General features: G+C 40.3%; 1 protein-coding gene and 1 long non-coding RNA gene across 7 annotated transcripts in view; one reads left to right on the forward strand and one right to left on the reverse strand.

The window, feature by feature from the left end:
* The window catches only part of celsr1a (cadherin EGF LAG seven-pass G-type receptor 1a), a 100,862-nt gene that overhangs the window by 14,179 nt on the left and 67,965 nt on the right, over nucleotides 1-18,718 (forward strand). The window lies entirely within an intron of this gene.
* Nucleotides 1-18,718, reverse strand: part of LOC112842644 (uncharacterized) — a 29,443-nt gene that overhangs the window by 7,241 nt on the left and 3,484 nt on the right. Inside the window, exon 1 of one of the 2 annotated variants that reach the window (XR_003214524.1) lies at nucleotides 3,929-4,114. The exons of the other annotated variant lie outside the window; for it this stretch is intronic. This is a non-coding gene — a long non-coding RNA (uncharacterized LOC112842644). Of the gene's footprint in view, nucleotides 1-3,928; nucleotides 4,115-18,718 lie in introns of those variants that run through there. 2 annotated transcript variants of the gene reach the window in all.

Below are 18,718 nucleotides of genomic sequence, written 5' to 3' on the forward strand. Positions count from 1 at the left end.
CAAGTAAAAGTCAGCCTTTATTTAATGCAAAATAATATAATTTTATTTAAGATTATGATTTATTTATCTTCTCTCTTTTAAACACCTCTCAAAATGAAGTGCTCTGCAGCTGGAAAGAGGAACAGATAACTAACTCATGATGAGTTGCTGTACGCTCAGCTTTACCTGACACATTTCACCTTCCCAACCAAAAGCAGGTGCAACATATTTGTAGAATAAAACAAATGTCTTGTATTTGCATCATTTTCCAGTATGTTTATAACTTTCTCTTTTTTTCTCATTTCCATAATGTTGATAGCTACATCTTTGATCCTTTTATTGCTCATACCGAGGCTGCTGGCTTGCTGCTTGGCTTGTTTCCTCATTGTTTACTTTGGCAAACTATCTGTTTTGGTGAATTTTGTGTCTTTGTGACTTCTGCGAGGGTCTACTCAAGTCCAAGTAATGTAAATTTCATCATGAGACATTGAGCTTGAGGGTCCCTCTGAATGTCAATGTGCCTGCCTGTTTTTAGTAACCGTGTGGACTTCTCTGTGGAGAAATTACATTGCAATGCAATTATGCTCCACCAGGCTGTTGCATTTAAAGAAGTATAACAGGAAGGACTAATCAGCTGTCGGGTCTCTAGCTGTCTCTGTCCACAGTGGAGTATAATCAAGGCTCAAGGTGTACTCTACACGCCTGCTAAGCACTAGCCAGAATGCTAGCATTAGCTCAAAGCCCTTCCGTACCTAGCTTGCTAGCAATTAGCCCAGGGCTCCTAGCATGGTTGTATTGAATTACATTCCTCAGAAATGAGTCTAAGTCATGTTTTAACAAAATGTTAACATTATCTGAGGTTTGACTTGTTTCTTACAGGTGTTTTCAGGTGTCTTTTTTTCTGAATGTATTATGGGGTGTCTGCTCTGTCAGAGAAAAGCAGGAGACAGCAATTACTTTACAAAGCCAGATAGTTTGCCCATATCATCCCACTTACTGAGGCACAGTTTTACAGTAATAGATGTTTTCTAAAGCCTACTAGAATGTATGACTGGCTCATCTGAACATCCAAACATATGTTGTAGTTTCTGTAAATTTTTAAAATTTTTGAAAACACTGTTGTACTGTCCATTAATGTTAATAACAAATATCTCTGAGTAAAAGTCAGGAGTTTGTCTGAATCTAAGCACGAGGAACATTATCTTAAATGTTCAACATATTGATGAAGCCAGTTTCTGAAATGATCGGATATTTAGAATGCATAAAATCGCTCTTTCGATTTAGATCTTGCTCCAAGGTACTTCAGCGGCCTCAGTGTTTACTATCATGAGGGGATTTGAACCCTGATCCATAGCAATATCTGTCGCCACACTGCTGTCATCATTGGTGTCGGCTTTCAACCTCCTGGCACACTGTGTTGTACTCTGACAGTAACTCTGTCTTGTCAAGTTAAGGGGAAAAATTCTTGTGTTTAAACAGTGACACATTAACGTGTAACCATAGAACGAACAGGAACTAGTCGTATGGGCTTATACATAGTCAAATCTAGCAGACATTTATTTATGAGTGCACATGGAACAGTCCAGAGTACCTTATTTTTTAATACAGAGTAGCAGAGGTGGAGTAGGCAAATCATACACCACACCCTCGGTCACACTTGGCACCTACAGGCGGAGCGGCTTAGGCATCTGTAAGCATTTCAAAGGACCTGACTAAGACGTGTGGATTGAAGCTTTGTATGTTTTCTCCAGCCCTCCAGGCCTCATCTTTTAACAGGGAGCTAGAGATACAGATACATAGATGAAGACAGAGGGAGCTCTGAGGCATAATGGGTTTCCTTTGCCTTTTGATACATTGTCAGGATGCTCTTTTCAACCAAGACATCCTCCTGTTACGTTTTGGATACTGTGACTCTTACACATACTCATCTGTAAACTGTACAGAAGCATGTATAAGCACACTCACGGCCTTCATGTTGATGTAGATCACAATTTGGACCTTGCAGCATCTGACCTCCTTGCCCCGAGTGTTTCACACAGAGATCCTCTCCACCTTTTATATGCAACCCAAAAAATGCCTCACCCTCCCAAAATGTCTTCAGTTACACATGCATTGAAGTAAAATTTTGTCCTTCGGGGACAGGACAACACATTAGCCTTTAAAAGAGTTGCAAGTCAATATTTGATGTACAGTTTCTCATATTTGGTGATAACTTTCTTATCAATAGTGTGTGACAAAACTGATGAGCTCCAATCTGTTGTCTTGTCTTTGTTCTAGTCTTCGTGTATAGATGTGCTTGTATAAACTCAAATCAGTAAAAATACCTATTTTTACCACTGAAAATAGATACACAGTTGCAGAAGACCTTTGATGTTGAGTGTTAAAGATGAATGAAAACACATCGTTGGGAGATATCCATCGAACCGTCATTTTCACGCCCAAATTCCAGACAGTGTTGGGAGAATCAAGTCTGGTCACTTTCTTAGGTTGCCCACCTTGAATTTTCTGAATAGTTACCTGTTTAATTTCCACACTGGCTTCATTGGGAGTAAGGGAGCTGCTAGGGTAAGGTTTGTTAAATGTCAGTAGCAACTTACTCTGACATTTTGATTCTTTTAAAGCTGTTTCACCAGGTAATGTTGAGAAAAGTTCAGTTCATCTGCAATTGCATGTGTGAAATCAGCTTGATGTTTAGCAGCAGTCCTGACACCTCTGTTACGGAACCAAAAAACAACAATGGCTCTCTCTATCTCCCATCATCCCATGTGATGTTTGAAAATGACCTCCGTGCTGCTATCTACCTTCAGCCTCTAATCAAATTACAGATTGGGTTACAGTGAAGATCTGTTTGTGTGTTTGGCTGTGTGTGTGCATCAAGCTCATGGTAAGAATCAGCTCCTAGTCATTAGAGGAGCTATTGGGGGATAGTTCCTATTGGAGGAGCTAAGAACTGTAAAACAGTAACGTCTGCAACCTCACTGACCCCTCTGTGACTGCTCCATCCTCGCTCTTCTGATACTTCAGTGCAAACTGTAATGCACTGCAGCAAAGTAGGATATTGGCCAGTGCTACTTGCACTAGTGCCCTAGGCCTTTCGCCAACTCCTAACCCTCCAAAAAATGCATTGGGAGAGAGAAGCGCTCAGTGTCCTTCCCCAGGTACTAACGCCAGTACACTGGGATGCTGAGCACTACACTCTACACAGGGTCTTATAAAACACTGCCAGGATTGATTGCCAAGTCTATAATGTAGCTATTGTCTCTTAATAGACTCATTATAGAACTTTAATGCTTGCAGATGAGCTACAGCATTTCCTCTCAGTCTTGAGATAGAGTTTATAAAATGCTATCCATCCTTTTTCTTAAGTGTGTTTTTCAAACTTAGGCTTGCAGTGGAGCTGGAGCCTTTCCAAGTTAGCATTGACCAAAAAGCAAGGTACATCCTGCACATCACAGGGGCCAGACGTGAAATTATACAGAATTTTTGCACGCTAAAGGTAGTGTCAGTTCTTTTTAGGTTATTTAATAGGAAAAAAGAATATTGTACTCATAAATATGCATTGATAAATGTGTAATTATGTATTCCAACAAACTGATGCAGTCTCACAAACTTAGAATTAATCCATTAAAAATACATGGTAGACAAAGGCGGTGCAACCCTTCCATTTCCAGACTACTGAGCTGGCTAAACACCAAGTGGTTATAAGCTAACATTATGCTAGCTAATGTTAGGCCCGAATGTCCTAAAAATCACACTTTTACCCAAACAGTTTGATTACATCTTTACATCGTATGAGAGTTTATTTACTTAGTGTTTGAGTATAACAGTGTTATCCTTTTCAAAGAAAACGTGACTAACACCAACTAACATGAGCTAATAGAGGCTAGCAGAGGCTAACAGAGGCAAAAATGGCAGCACTCACCAAAGTAAAAGCTTGGAATATCCTCACCTCAGTATTTCTGTCATCCAACAGAAGTGATTTTCACTGATTAATCATCTCCTTCCACAAAGCTTTGCAGTCTGCTGCGACATTTTACACACTATTTTGAATTATTTGTCAGTAAATGCTTCCCATCATAAAACCAAGTTGCTTATCAAGCTTAGCCACCAGTTAGTATCTGTTTTCTGTCTGGCTGTAAAATTACCCGATGAAGCAGTGCAGGTCAGACATTCTTGACCTCTGGTTATTGTCATTTGACCTTCTGAAAAAAATGCAGGTCCTACATTGTAGCAGCTGTGAGCTCAGCGACTGTGAACAGTGGCATTATCTGATTAAAACTCCACTTGTTGCAGGGTCACGTGAACTGCCACTCTACCTTCTGTGTGTCCGAGATAATGTCAGTCTTTCTTTGTAGACATGGACAATCACAAAAGCTCTTTTCAGATAAAGTTGCTTGGTTGTATCTATTCTTGGCTTCTGTTTGTGTTTCTGCTTCTTCTGTACTTAATTCTACTATTTCCCCATGCAAACAACACTCCTATTGATTCACTATATGGCCACAGCCTTGTGCAATACACTTAATTGTTTTCTCAGTAGCCAGAGAAATACTTATTGTCATATATCACTGGTGCACCCAAATGAAGCTCTGGTGGATTAGACATTTAAATTCCTGTCTCATGAAAACAGTTAATGGATAGACCAAAACAATCATTTACACTTCAGAGTAATGATTTACAGCCTTGGGTCCAGGAAATTCAGGTTTGTGTTGTTTTCTAACTGAACTGTGCAACATAAAGGTGGCAAAGCCAAGCAGGTACAGAATTCACATTGCAGTCTGAACTAACCACTCCCAGCCCTTCAGGGAAAGCGAGAGTTCACAGAAGTTGTTCATTTGCATCTTCCTGTTCACGGCCGCGTTCTCATCCACTTTTTCTTTAACTCTTTGCTGAGCCACACTGTTGTTGCTTAGGTTTAACACCTGGATCTTTATGTTTCTTTAAAAGCGGCTTGCTTTTCTACACATAGTCCCAGGACATCAGGAGCATTGTGTTGTAGGTGTGAGCTGTTTGTCTCAACGTGTGAAGACTCACACACGTTATAATGGGATCACAAGACGAGGCATTTGAAAGGGGACTGAATGGAAGCCTTTTTCAATTTTCCTCTACATGATTCTTGGGTGATTTCAATTATTAACACCTAGTCCATGACTAGAATGAAATTACAGTATTACAACTGGTCGTTTTCACTATTCTGAGCTTGTTTATTGGTCTTGTTACTATAACAACACAAACCGTCAGTTGTGTTTGTCACCCTGTGATTTGATTGGGGGAAAAAAGTAGCCTTGCATAGGTTTTAGCATCAATGTAACCTTATTTCCAAGTCTAAAAAAAGGTGTAGAAAAAAATGTGTTTATTTGACTGAGGTGTCCAAAAACTCCACTATCATGAGTTTGGCATTAATGTGCTGTAATATGCAACCGTCAGGAAAAGTTGCTAGCAGTGATAAAAGGAACTGATGGATTGAACATTTTGGTACGAGTCGACAAGTTGCGTAAAACATTCCTCAGGGATTTTGCTCCATATTAACAGGACAGTTTGAGATGATTTGATCATTTTGACATTGTGTGTTATCCTGCTGGAAGCAGTCATCAGAAGGCGGGTGCACCGTGATCATAAAGGGAAAGACGTGGTTAATAATAATACCCAGGTTTGATGCTTAATATGTATTAGGAGTTGAAATTGTGCCAAGAAATTACCTGGAGCCTGAACTGTTTATATAAGACAGAAAGAAGAATAACATCTTTTTCACTGTAAACCCTAGAGATGGTTGTGTGGGAAAATCCCAGTTGATCAGCAGTTATGGAAATACTCAGACCAGCCTGTCTGGCAAAACATTCGCCGTTCGTCTTGACCGTGTCTACATGCCAAAATGTGATTGACCAATCACTTGCATTAACAAACAGGTATACCTTGTGTATACACAAACAGGGTGTTTAAAATATGTTTAAAAAAGAAAATTAGTGTGTCTTTCTTTATGAATTAACAGCAATCGAGTTCATTAGCTCCTTAATCAGACTTTGCCTGACTTTGCACCAAAAAATTTAAAATCACTGCATATTGGGCAACATACACTGATACTGATATCTATACTGGACTTTAGTCCTCAACTATATATCTTAAACCACATGTGTATTTCAGACTGGAGGAATGGATAGCCAGGGGCACAAACAGACGCTTTCAGAGTTCATCCATGTGTGTGATGTGAGGAATGAGCTGGTTTGGCTCCAGAGTCTATTGGTTACAGTTTCCTTACTGGGGGTCCAACAGCTGTCTCTCAATGCCTGACATACTGCTGTTCACTGCAACGTCCAGAACACATCCATCACTCTTCCAACACTCACACAGAGAGCAGCAGTAAAGTCCCCCTAATAGTCGAGACAGATTAGAAAAAGTATCTGAGCATGTTTAAATTGTATTTTGCAGACTAAGCAATTTTAATTGTACTTTTCCGGGACATGGGAACATTTTTATTCATTCTTTTCCAAAGAAACTCTTTTACTGAATAAACGAAACTAATCAGCAGATTCTTTGAAAATAAAATCAAAGCAAGTTTTTCATCCATAAAGTGTGCATAGCATTGACTTATATGTTAAGCAGCAGTTAAAGAATATCATTGCTTTGCATAATGTTAAGTTGGAGGTTTAATGAGATACTGTACATACAAGTTTCTTTTTAAGAAAAAGCCTTGACATCTGATTGGCTGTTGATGATTCATGACTCTGACTCCATAAGTTGGCCTGATTGTTAAGCTCTTAAAGAAATACACAGATTTTCTTTGAGCTGTGTTGCTTTGTGCTCTTATTAGCTCAACAAGGTGTGTTTTAAGGTCAGGAAAGGCACGTCGAAACAAACCTAGCATTTTCCGTTGCACACCTTTTCCACAGATTTTGTGTACAAACACACACGAGGACCATCTGTGCCTTTATGATGTGTCTACTCCCAAGTGATCTATAGTGTGCTCTCCGAGGATAGACTGGCATGACATCAGACTTGTGAGATGTTATCAATAAAATAAGAGAGAGCAGTGCTGTGGTTAGTTGTGGTTTTGCTTCAGGGGGAAGTCGGTTTAGTGATGATCATCATTTGCCACACACACACATTAACAGGAACACATATACACAGTCGGTCTAGTCTTCGCCTCTGTACCTTTCCTTCAGTCAGTGGGGTCCAAAAAGCTGCAGGGCTGATAAAGTGGAAATGGCCTATTATTACTAAAGCGATGACAGGAGCTGTGGGCAGGTATCACACACTGGCATACCTCAGAGCTGTCATGTGTTGCACAGCAGTACTCTGTAGTTTTCTCTTGATCACTCACATTGTTGCTACGTAGCTCAACTAAGCGAGTGTGTGGGATGCAAATGTTTTAATGACTCAAAGGTTTTTCTTCTGTTTCGTGCTGAGTTTTTCGCTGATCCCATGGCAGATAGCTAATATCGGCCCATATATAAGGATGGATCCAAATAACTTTAGTTACCTGTTATTAGTTATTATTACCAGATGACATATTATATTTGAATTTCCCAGCACATAGCTACAAAACTAATGAGATCCTTACTATACAGTTTTTACTATCCTTACTATGATCATTACTAATATAGCCTGACACATCACTAGCTAGCTCTTATTTGTGACTGGCTTAACTGTTAATCTTGTTAAATATTCCAGTTGGAATCCCAACGTTCCAGATTGAGAAATCCCGTTCTCTAAAAGTCCCAGCTGCACTAGTTGTAAAGGGTAATACAATAAATCTTTCACTCTTTCCCACCATTTGGCAAATATAGCAAATATCTGGCATTCTGTGGATACGTTAATAGCTGTGACTGGAGTTGCTGTAACCAGTGTGGATGACTGCAGACCACAGCAGTCTTCTCTCTGACATGAACATACTGGCTGAATATACAGATACAACTACCCACTATTTCCTACAACTGTGCAAAGTCAATGTTATTCTCTCTTTTTCTGTCTTAAACTGTGGACCTCCCACTTTGATCCTTAGTGTTGATCCTGCACTACAGTTAGTGCAGGATCAACAGGCATAGTTTGGATGTCTTTCGCTGGCTTTTTTAATAATCTCAGCATTCCAGCTTTTACCACAGGAATGACTTCACCTGTAAGCAAAACCAAGAAACATCCTCATAACTTGACAGTGTGCGTGCTTGTGTGTGCATGTACAGTCATCCTTATCTGCATACACATAGTGTGTTTTCAGGAAATTCAGAGATAATTGTGCAAATTGCTCCAAAGAAACAATGGAGACGCCTTATAAAATGTTCTTGTCCGCCTCCTGTTCAGTCAACATGCTTACTTACACACACACACACACACACACACACACACACACACACACACCCGAACCAGAAAACCCTAAGGTCCTGAGTGTTATTACAGTGATCACACTTCTCTTATTTTACCTACAACCCATTCCTTGCTCTGTTTGAAAGCATTAAAACATGTCATAGCACAACCTCCAAACTTCAATAACAATCATTTCTTCAAGAGTGATGATGTTGTGCATTTGACAGAGGTGTAGTGCTGAGGCCGTAATTCTTTGGACTATTAAAATTTGTCTCTTTGGGGGTCGGCTAAATGGCTGTGTGATGTCGAGGCGTGTCCCTGCAAGCTTAGTCAAAGTCATAATTTACTGTTTCCCCACCCTAATAAATCCCCTACTATGAGAGGAGGAAGGGGCTGAGAGTAGCAGAATAAAGAGGGAGGGAGAGATTCCTGCCGAGATGTGGTTATTAGTTTGTTTAGCATTGCCTTAAGGTTTTGAATGAATGACAGAATGAAAAATGAGATGAGGGAAAGAAGGAAATGTGTTTAATGGGAAAGCAGCCATTGACCTTATGTTTCCTAGATGTGCCAATTTCCAGTCAATGAGTATATAAGGACTTAGACTACGCAGATAGACTGTATATATGTCGGATAGTATTTACGGGGTGATGTCATCCACTGATTTATGGACTGCTGTTTTCAAACCCCAAGTCTTGATCTTGCTTTTTTAGAGCCAAAATTGATCATGTATATGGATGAGAGGGTGGAATGGAGGGTAAAGCTCTCAGCCAACACTAGCTAACTAGCCAGCTTGGTTAGCAAGGTGAATCCATAGACTGTACAGGTAAATCAGTCACCGATACCATCAAATAGTGCTAAAATATAATAATATACTACAAGAATGGCAATCAAAGTAGGCAAAAAGTCAGTGGAGAGGTTCATACACTGATTTCTAAACACTGAGATGATACATAGCAGACAGCTAGCAACTATTGGTCAGTGTTAGCAGCCTTAATACAGTTCAAACAGGTGAGTTTACTATACTATAATCATACTATACTGTATAGATTACTATAAAGAACTGTAAAGAACAGCATGTGGGCCCTGATTCAGACCACGGCACACTTATTGGTGACCTAGGCCCCAGATTGTTATTTAGCTGCGTTAATAGCAGACACCAGTGAAATGAAAAATTAACTGTACTCTTGTTATACCGTCTAATACAGCAGACATGTAAGGAGATGCTCAACAGGTAAGCTGTTGAAACTAATACCTCTCACTACCACCCCTTCTTTCTTTCCTGAAGCTGACTCATTATCACACACTGTTCCTGTCATGCATGTCAGCCAGTACAATACAGTGACATCTAAGTGACCCGGGGTTGGAGAAGAGAAAGGGAGGAGAAAAATGAAGCTAAGAGAAGAAAAAGAGGAGAGTGATACAGAGTGAGGGGATGCGAGTTCTGGCGGCGATAAGAGTTGGAGTGAAGAGAGTGAAATGAGGTAAAGTAAGAATAGGAGGGGGGAAGAGAGAAGAAAGAGATTAGGGGGGCAATCTCCATTTTTCTACCCGCACATTCCCTCTTTTACTGACTTCAAAGAAACTCCTGGTGAGAAGGAATTATCCCTCTCCGCTCAACCGTACCGCTTTGTTACACTGCTGTTTTCGCTCCTCTAGTCCTCTCCCTCTGCAGCCCCCATCGTGGCTGCATTTACTTATTGCTTCCACAGAGAGTAGTCTTAGTAAGAGCTCTGTTCAAAAGCTTTTAATGGTGCCGTGCTTCTTTGTTTCTTTCTGGTTATGAAAGGAAAGATGTCCACTCCAAAACAAAAACAAACACGATGAAGTTAAACCCACTATTAGCCTTAACAATAAAGAACGGACATGTAACGTAAACAGCAGTCGGTTCAAAAATTCACCCAAGCTGCCCTCCGCGATCTTTATCTTTAATCCAAGAATGAGAGCGAGTAAGATGTCACAGATGTGGTTCGGATGGGTGGTGGCACGGGGCCAGGGGAGGATAGAAACATCAAGAGATCAGCTGGCAGCCAGCAGCTCCAGGTGGGCCGGATGAGTCCGAGCAGCAGTGAGACATCTGCCTCTGTTTCAGCGCTGTTTTGGACTGCTTGCTGGTTTGCTGGTGACTAACTGATAAACTGAACGCATGAATGAATCAGTGAGCTTTGACTGCTTCACTTGCTGCCTTGCTGACTTATTTAAACACTAAATAGAATTCATGAATGACTCATTGATTGAACAAATGTTTGGCTGGGAGACCAACTGGCTAGCAGAAACTAACAGCTGATATACGACATATGTTGCTACTGTGGGTCAGTCAGGGCAGTTAGCCAAAGGAAGCTAGCAATGAGACTTATTGTTTTATGTATGCATACAACTCCATACCACTTTACATTAAAAACTACAATAAAGAGAGGTAACTGCATACCATCACTGTATATACCATAGTGATTTTTGTTGAGAGCATCTCAAAGGTTACGCCTTAGTCCGTAAAAGATTGTGATAGCTCAGCATTTGTGGTGCTGTCTTCTGATAATTGTTAGCTTTCACTCTTCCTCTGTCAGCATCAAAGTTCTGCTTAATACATTAACAATTTATAATATTTCTGTAGACTTCCTGAAGTTGACAGCAGGGCTGAGAGCAAACCTTCAGGCCTCAAGCACTCAACAGGAGAACAGAGGATGAGACATTTTTGCTGTGGCTAATTAGGAATGAAAACTAACAATTATAGCAGTCTGCTTTTGTGAGAGTTATTTTATTCCCTCATGTTTGATTTGCTTTTTCCTGTCCTGGTAAAAACAGCAAATGAGGAATGTCAGCTATTCTTTTCATCCTTGTAACTAGCAATCCTGCCACTTGCTTGGGGTCCAGGTAACTAAAAAAAGGGGGAGGATATGTGTGATTATGTGTGATCAGTACTTGAAGAAAACACTAGCCTAATAAGTAAGCTGTCAGAGATAAAATACTATATGTATGCAAAGATCCCTGAAAGATCAATTTTAGCCGTTAAAATTATAAATACGTCAGGGCATTTTACCAAGAATGTCATTGTTTTGTGGGTTTTTCCCCTTTCCTTTAGTGCACTTTGGAATTTTTTATGTATAAAAAATGTCAAAGCTGTAAAGTCCAAAGCACATGCCAAACATAGGTATCCTCTCCTACAGAAAACACAGTTTCCTAACTGCAAAATTAGTCTTATTTGTAGTCTACGCGGCCCTTCTGCGACTTTTCTACATCACTATGTAATGGATTTGCATAATGTCCAACTAGTGGCTAGTTTGTCACACCCTTTAATGAAGAATGGGCAGTAGCATTAACAAGGGCCATCCAGGATGGGCTTTTTGGCTAACGAAACGTCAATTGTTTTGTTAGCTATTAGCTCCTATAGGTCATCTTCATAGAGTTATAATGTGTAACCATGCCCTGTTATTGCTGACCAATCAGAGCAGAGGAAGATTTAAAGAGATGAGAACTAAAACAGAGGGTTTGAGATGAGAACGTGCACCAATGTAATATGTCAGGGGAAAAAATGGTTTTGAACATTATACAAGTTAACCTGTTTTAATGGACCTGAGTGTGAGCACTTTATGTTAACCTTAAGTTGCAGCTTTACTAAGCTTTAGTTAGTGCACCCGAGAGCTTCAGTCCTCATATTCAAGTGTTTATTGAAGAATGAGTTTTATATAATTTCAGCATTTATACTCTGCATAAAATGGCATTTACCAGTTACCTTTTTTGGCATCTTAGGTTTCAGTATTATATGTCTATCGGTGTGAACTTCTTTCGTGATAACAGTTTAGCTTCAGATGAGATCACTTCACTCTTATTGTCCCTTTATTCTGGCAGGCTGTGTTTTTATGGGTGGAGTTTTGGCACAGGGCTTCTTTAATGCCAGCAGGGGTGGAGGGAGGATGGGGTACACAGCAGGCATTCAGCAGGTGCTGACGGCGGTATTCAGGGACGTTGGAGGGGTCAGTGTCTCCCTAGCTTTGTCCTTGCGGTAATGACGAAACGTAGTCACATTTACGCATTTGAACACACACACAGTCACACGCAAAGGCCTCCAAGATTTGCCCGACTCTCTATTTAAACTGACACAAGTCTCATGGTTTCCCTGGGCGACCCTCGTATACCCCACCCCCTTCTTCTTTTCCTTCTGCGCTTTGTTGAAAAGAGCCAATCGTGTGTTGGCTGGTAACTAGGCACCCTATTTATCAGTAACCAGCACCAACAATAACTGTAACCCGACACCTCCTTTGAGAGAAAGAGACGGAGGAAAGCAGAAAGAGTTGGAACAAGACAAAGAAAGAAAAGTATGCAAAGAGATAAAAACGGAAGAAAAAAATTTCCAGAAAAAAATCAGTTGATGATTATGTTATGTTATGTCTTTAGCATTATCTTATGTCTTTGGATGTATTTAAAATGTTATGGGTACTCTTCTAAAATATTTCACTAGTTCAAATCTTAAAATTTTTACTCAATTACCATCCCTAATAAAACTGAATAACATATACAGATATGCAGGATGACAGATGGGATAAGAGAGGGAAGGCAGCAACTAACGAAAGAAGCAGAGAGAAAGACGGGATCTAGTGTCAGTGTAACGGATACGTGGGTCCTATTAGGCCATTCATGGCTGGGTAGCTCTTAAGAGAGCGGTGCGAGCCGACCTGTTGGGAGGCTTTTGATCAGCGTGCACCTCCCACCAAACCAACTATTTGTCCGCTGTCAGCTTATCAAAGTGGGATCACTGATAGAGAGTGCATGAGAGGAAGAGCAGCATGTGCATTTAAATATGTGTGTGTGCTGTAGTGAATTAGATAAATGCTAATCTGATTTAAATTTTTTTTGCATTTATATATGTGTATAATCATATTTGTTTGCACTGGCTGCTTGAAATGTGACAGCACATGTTTGTGTGTGAGGAGATTGTGTGGGCAGAGCAAGAGCTCTGGTTTGGGCGTGTGTGTGTGTGTGTCTGCATGCACACACACACATTCCTGGTCATAGCTGAGTGATCCCTTCCACTGAAACAGAGAAAGGCCCATTTGACTCTTCACCTTTTCTGTGATTTGTTGAATGGGGACTTAGGAAAGATCTTATACTGCTAATACTAATCAGCCGCCACACACAGACTGACAGGACTTTCGCCATGGTGATACACCAGGTATCCATGTCCATGAAGACCATTACTGCATGTGTGTGCGCCTGTGAGCGTGAATCCCATATCCTACCTTACATATGAAAGGTAGGAAACTTTAATATAGACAAGCTTAAACTAAAGCTATCCTATCATATCAAAGGATATAATTTTAGAATTGCCTGATAACAGGCTCAAAAGAATATTGCAGGAGATCGTTACAACTCACTGCAAAACATAATGAAATCAAAGGAAATGTATCCATGGTTCTTGTGCTAATAGCCTGGCAAAATTCCAACAGTTCATATCTTTAATTTGATGTATTGCATCAAGTCAAATAAAAAAAGTACATTTTTTGTTTTATTTATTTCTGTTCTGTTTTATAGAGATCAAGTTCGGTTAAAATAGGAATATTATTCCATCTGCAGTAATTCATATTTGGTGGTGTGGCTCTGTTTTGGGACCTACCCGACTTTCCATGCGCGTATATGGAAAGGAAAAAAGAAAGGACAGCAACATTAAGCCATAAATAACATGGCAGTGATCAAGTCAGAAACAGCGTGAATAGCATGAAATGGTAGAGGGTTGCAAAGTGGCTTGCAGCAACTGTATGTAGGCTGAAGCAGTTTAAATGTCTGTTTCCATATGAAATTTTCCAGTAGAGTTGGCTGACATTGACTTTGCAGGAAGAACTGAAGAACTCATGCCTGTTAGAGTTGTGGTGACGACGTCCTGCATCATTAGTAAAACAACCTAAATCGGACGACTTGCAAGAAGTCACGCTTCTTGCAAATCGCTTAGGTTTTTCTTTATATTCTCTGCTTTCACAAAGGAATGTTACATTCATTGTTCATGAGCATTTTCATTTGAGGAAACTGACTGGACCTTATATGTTATGAAATATGACTAACAGGTTGAAGATGAAAACAAGATGAAAAGTAATTTTATGTAAAAGTTGCTATTATCATCACTTCTTGAGTTTGCAGCTCAGTCTAGCACACTGAAACTGTCTGAAAATACATGCTCACTGGTAAACATTGTGTCACTTTGTTGCTGTTTCACTTTTGAACTGTGGCTGTTTGGAGTAATTGGTTGGACACCTGTTAAAAACGTGTTATTTTCTATTGTAACCCAACCCTGTTGCATCGCTCTCTTTTGAATAAGGGACTGTTTTATGTAAATTAAAACTGGACGTTATTTTCGAGTGTGCACTGAAGGGTGGTTGTGTTGTAGGTCGATGGAGAGCTTTCCCATGAGCCCAAATACACCTGACTGAGCGGACAGTTGAACCAACTCAACCAGGGCAGGAAATCAAGGCACACATTGTTGGATTCTTTTCACCTTCTAGTCATGACAGGCCATAATTATGCTCACTGTAAGTGTTATACGATGTTAAGAACCACCCACCAGAGTTTGGACTTATATCCGAACTTATAAATCGATGTGTTCTTTGCCTCAGTTGATACAAGCTGTTTCTCCATACATCTCAGGACTTGATCTGAGTCTATTAAGTATTTAAAGTTATTGTGTTCTTCATTTAATTTCCTTTGTTTCCCAATTTATTAAAACATGTACCACAGATTTATTGTACAGTTGATAAGTTAGCACTCAGATCTATCTGTGAAACCAGCTGAAGGTCTCCTGAGGAAACCGTGTGACAGTTAACCTTTGGAGTAGAAGAGACTAAATGAATAATTAAAAATAACAGGCAATTTGTAATAAAGTCTTCAATTAACCTGTCTCTTAGTTGTCAGAGTAAGACAGAGAACCAGTTCCTAGATCATTTCTCTGTCTTGTTAATTTACCTTCAGAATGTATGGGGTAAAGCTCTGCCCAGACTTTTGCCTTAGGGGATTGTTCTCTCCTTTTTTCTTTTATTTGCTCTTGTATCATCTTGTGAAAGCATAGCCAGACGGTGCTTGGAAGCTGTGACCTTTGAACCTGTAATAAGCAGAAATGGAGAGCTTTAAGTTGATTAGCTGACTCAGGAGAGCGGCGACTTGGGAAGACAGATCGAGAGCAGAGTCAACTAAAATACCAAAGTCCCAGAGTGCTCAGCTAAGTGGATTTAAAGGGCTTTAAAATCAATTATAAAAGCAGTGCTGCACTGAGAGAGATTTGATAGCACTTTCGATTGCCTGCACATTTGTAGTGCTAATGTTGGGTGATAGCTCACTCTCAAGCTTGGCCTTCCTCCAGTCGTAATGTTGTGCAACACAACTGGTGTTTGGCTCTCTTAAATGTTATTATTGACTTTGTGTGATCCAGGCAAGGGTAAGCGCCACATGACTTCTACCTAATTTCGAAGACAAAGAATTTATGTCTCATTGATTTACACGGGGTGAATGAGTAAATTTGTTTTCCCAAACTGTTCCCTCCTCTTTTTCACTTCCCATCCTCCCATTTCGACCTATCTCGAGGGTGTTCTCAATCTAACACCAGAATGTGATGTCAGTTGCTACCAGGTAATGATTGTATCATCAAGAATCTTGTCACAACAACAAACCGGATGCCTTTTCTTCCCTCAATCTTTGATTTCAATTTCATGTCCAAATCTGCACTCCTGGCCTGTGAGTAATTACAATTTTATGGCATTAGTCTACCAGGCGATGAGCTAACAAGTGTACTAATACCAGTCAACCCTCAGGCACAAAATCAAGCCAGGCGTTCATTTGGGCTCGTTTTCATTGTCTAGCCTCCCTATCCGGGCTTGTTTAGCATTGTCTGGGAAGGAACAGTGCTTCTATTCTTTTCACCCCTTCTCTCCCAGGGATCCTAAATGGGACATAGATATTCTAGCCGGGTGGGTTCTTGGCCTGGCACTCGATGCCCCTGAGTGCTCTGCTTAAGTACTGCCACTAAGGGCACTTGTGGAGAGCTTGTGAAAGTCCATTCTGATTAAAGGTGAAGGTGGAGGAGTAGTTGATACAGCAGTGGGAGCTTTTGAACTCCCTTGTGTGGCAAGTCAAAGGTTTTATAGAGGGGGAGTTTCCCCACAGTACACCCTTACAGATATTTGGGCAGGACCAAGAAGAAGAGTATATAAAATTTAATGTATACAACACTGTTCAACACGGTTTTTACTTAATGCTGAGATCAGAAAACACTTGTTATAATAGCGTTTTATATCACTGTTCCACATAGCTACACTCAGCGTGGTTCCTCTTGCTTCGCTGTGTTCAGAGTTGTGCACCGATGAGGTGTCGAAAAAATCTCAACAGGACAGATCAAACTGGCACGAAAAATCTGGAAAAAAAAATTCTAATATGCTTGTCTTTGTGTCGAGACGTCGCCAGGCTTCTCAGATGCAGCATCGGGTATCACTCATATGACACACTATATGGGATAAAACTATGAACTTTCGGGTAGGATGCCCATTTTTGTTCCTAACTTTGTCTGCGTCTCTGACACAACAACAAAAACAAGAGTATCTGACACCCTGGGATGAAAATAAGTTGGTCTACAACAGGTGTTTCTTCAAGTGTTACTCCACTCCACTTTATAATGTACCCAAACCAGCATTTTGCAGTCTTTGAAATAAGTTTTTTTAATATATTATAAAAAGCAATTTTGGAAATATTTTATTTTTAGGAGAGAAAAAAAGGTGGCTTTACTGAATGTGGACATGACATGGGGCTATGTGGCTACTTTTGTTATGCATTTTTTAATTGTACATTAACTGTACATGTGTACAGATGGTTTAAGTAAGGTTGTCATGAGACATAGAATTTCAAACATGAAACGGATAGCCAGGAAATTATGCAAAATTAAAAGGCACATCTTTTAAAATAAAGATTCAAACAATATAGCTACAGATCTGTTTACTTCCTGTGGTTCTGGTGTCTTGGCGCCACATTTCAGTGCTGATCTGATTGGTTCGGTAAGGTCCGCTGCCACTGTTTCTGTCTAGTTGCTGCTTTCTTGGCTTGAATCAAGGATTTAAAGAAAGTCGCACTTGACAAATAATTGTGTTATTCTGTTAAATTAATACTGTGTAAAAATGGGCTGGACTGATAACGTTTGCTTCCTTAGCTGCAGCATTAACATCATTTTAATGCTTTAATGCTAATCCAATAATCATTTTTAGCATCAGTAGTATTAAAGTAAATATTTTTTTGACATCCCTACTCAACCCTACTCAGGACGTACCAACAGTAGTCGAGAACAAGAAGTACCGCTTTTGTTATTGAAAAGTACAGTAAGTATTAGTCCTGGTGACTTAATTCATGTAAGTTAGTCTATACTGGCATTATATGTGTTATCGATAACGCTATAATGCATTAGGCTGTAACATGGGTTAATCCTAGGACGATAATTACCTCTGATGTCGTACACTTGATAAATTTGGAGTATTTTGCTGATAATACTGTCCATGCTGTGATTATCCTTTTGTTCCGAGTATTCAGTCCCTATCTGGAAGATATCTGCTGACAAATATCATAACAGTGGGAAGTGGACAGTGGAACCTTCATGGTTTATTTCTCATATAAGAGTAATGTTTGGATAGTCATCAAAAAAACAAAGGAAACACGTTGTCACTGGGACCAAAAGAGAACTACCACTGAACTGGTGGGCAGCTTAAAGCAAGAGGGCTCTCTACTGTGAGCTGTACATTTGTGCCGTGGGACCCAAAAGTTCATTCTCTCTGACATCCCACCTGTTTGCCTTCTGTTTGATTTGTTCTCTCACTGATCCCGGTTCAGTCAGTGTGTCTGCGTGTAATCCCACCTGTTCTCCGGCTGTGGCCAGGATGTTATCTTTCTGACAGCCTGAGCGCTCAACCATCCACCCAACACCCATACCTCACAAACGGCCCTTCCCTACTCCGCCACTCAGTGCAGGGGTGAATGGAGTCTTTTGTGTACTTTTTTTTGGTCTCTGATAACTTGAAGAAACGATATAAATTAAAGGAAAGGGAATCGTACTAATACGATGGAATACTAATGGTCACTACAGTCAGAGAAGGATGGAAGGTGCTTTGTGTAACACCCTGAGAGCTACAAGATAACCACGTCCCTGCAGTTAATCAGCTTCCCTTTCAACTACTGCATGTGAAACAACATGTGGTATAATACTGCCTTCCTCCCTATCTCTCACTGTCTCCGTGTCCAGAGATTCTCTCCTCTTTCCCTCCCTTTCCCCCCCTGTCCGTATGATTGCAGGGCCGCTTGTCTGTCAGCTTTATCGCCACGTGTCAGTGTGAGGGTTCAAAACTTAGCCTCACTCTCTGTGCAACACTTTGATCAAATAGGCATACCTGAGAAAAAATATGGCCGACAGATTATGGCAGGAGATGAGAGGGGCTTT

Source organism: Oreochromis niloticus, linkage group LG17 (assembly GCF_001858045.2).
Source record: "Oreochromis niloticus isolate F11D_XX linkage group LG17, O_niloticus_UMD_NMBU, whole genome shotgun sequence".
Classification (NCBI taxonomy): domain Eukaryota; kingdom Metazoa; phylum Chordata; class Actinopteri; order Cichliformes; family Cichlidae; genus Oreochromis; species Oreochromis niloticus.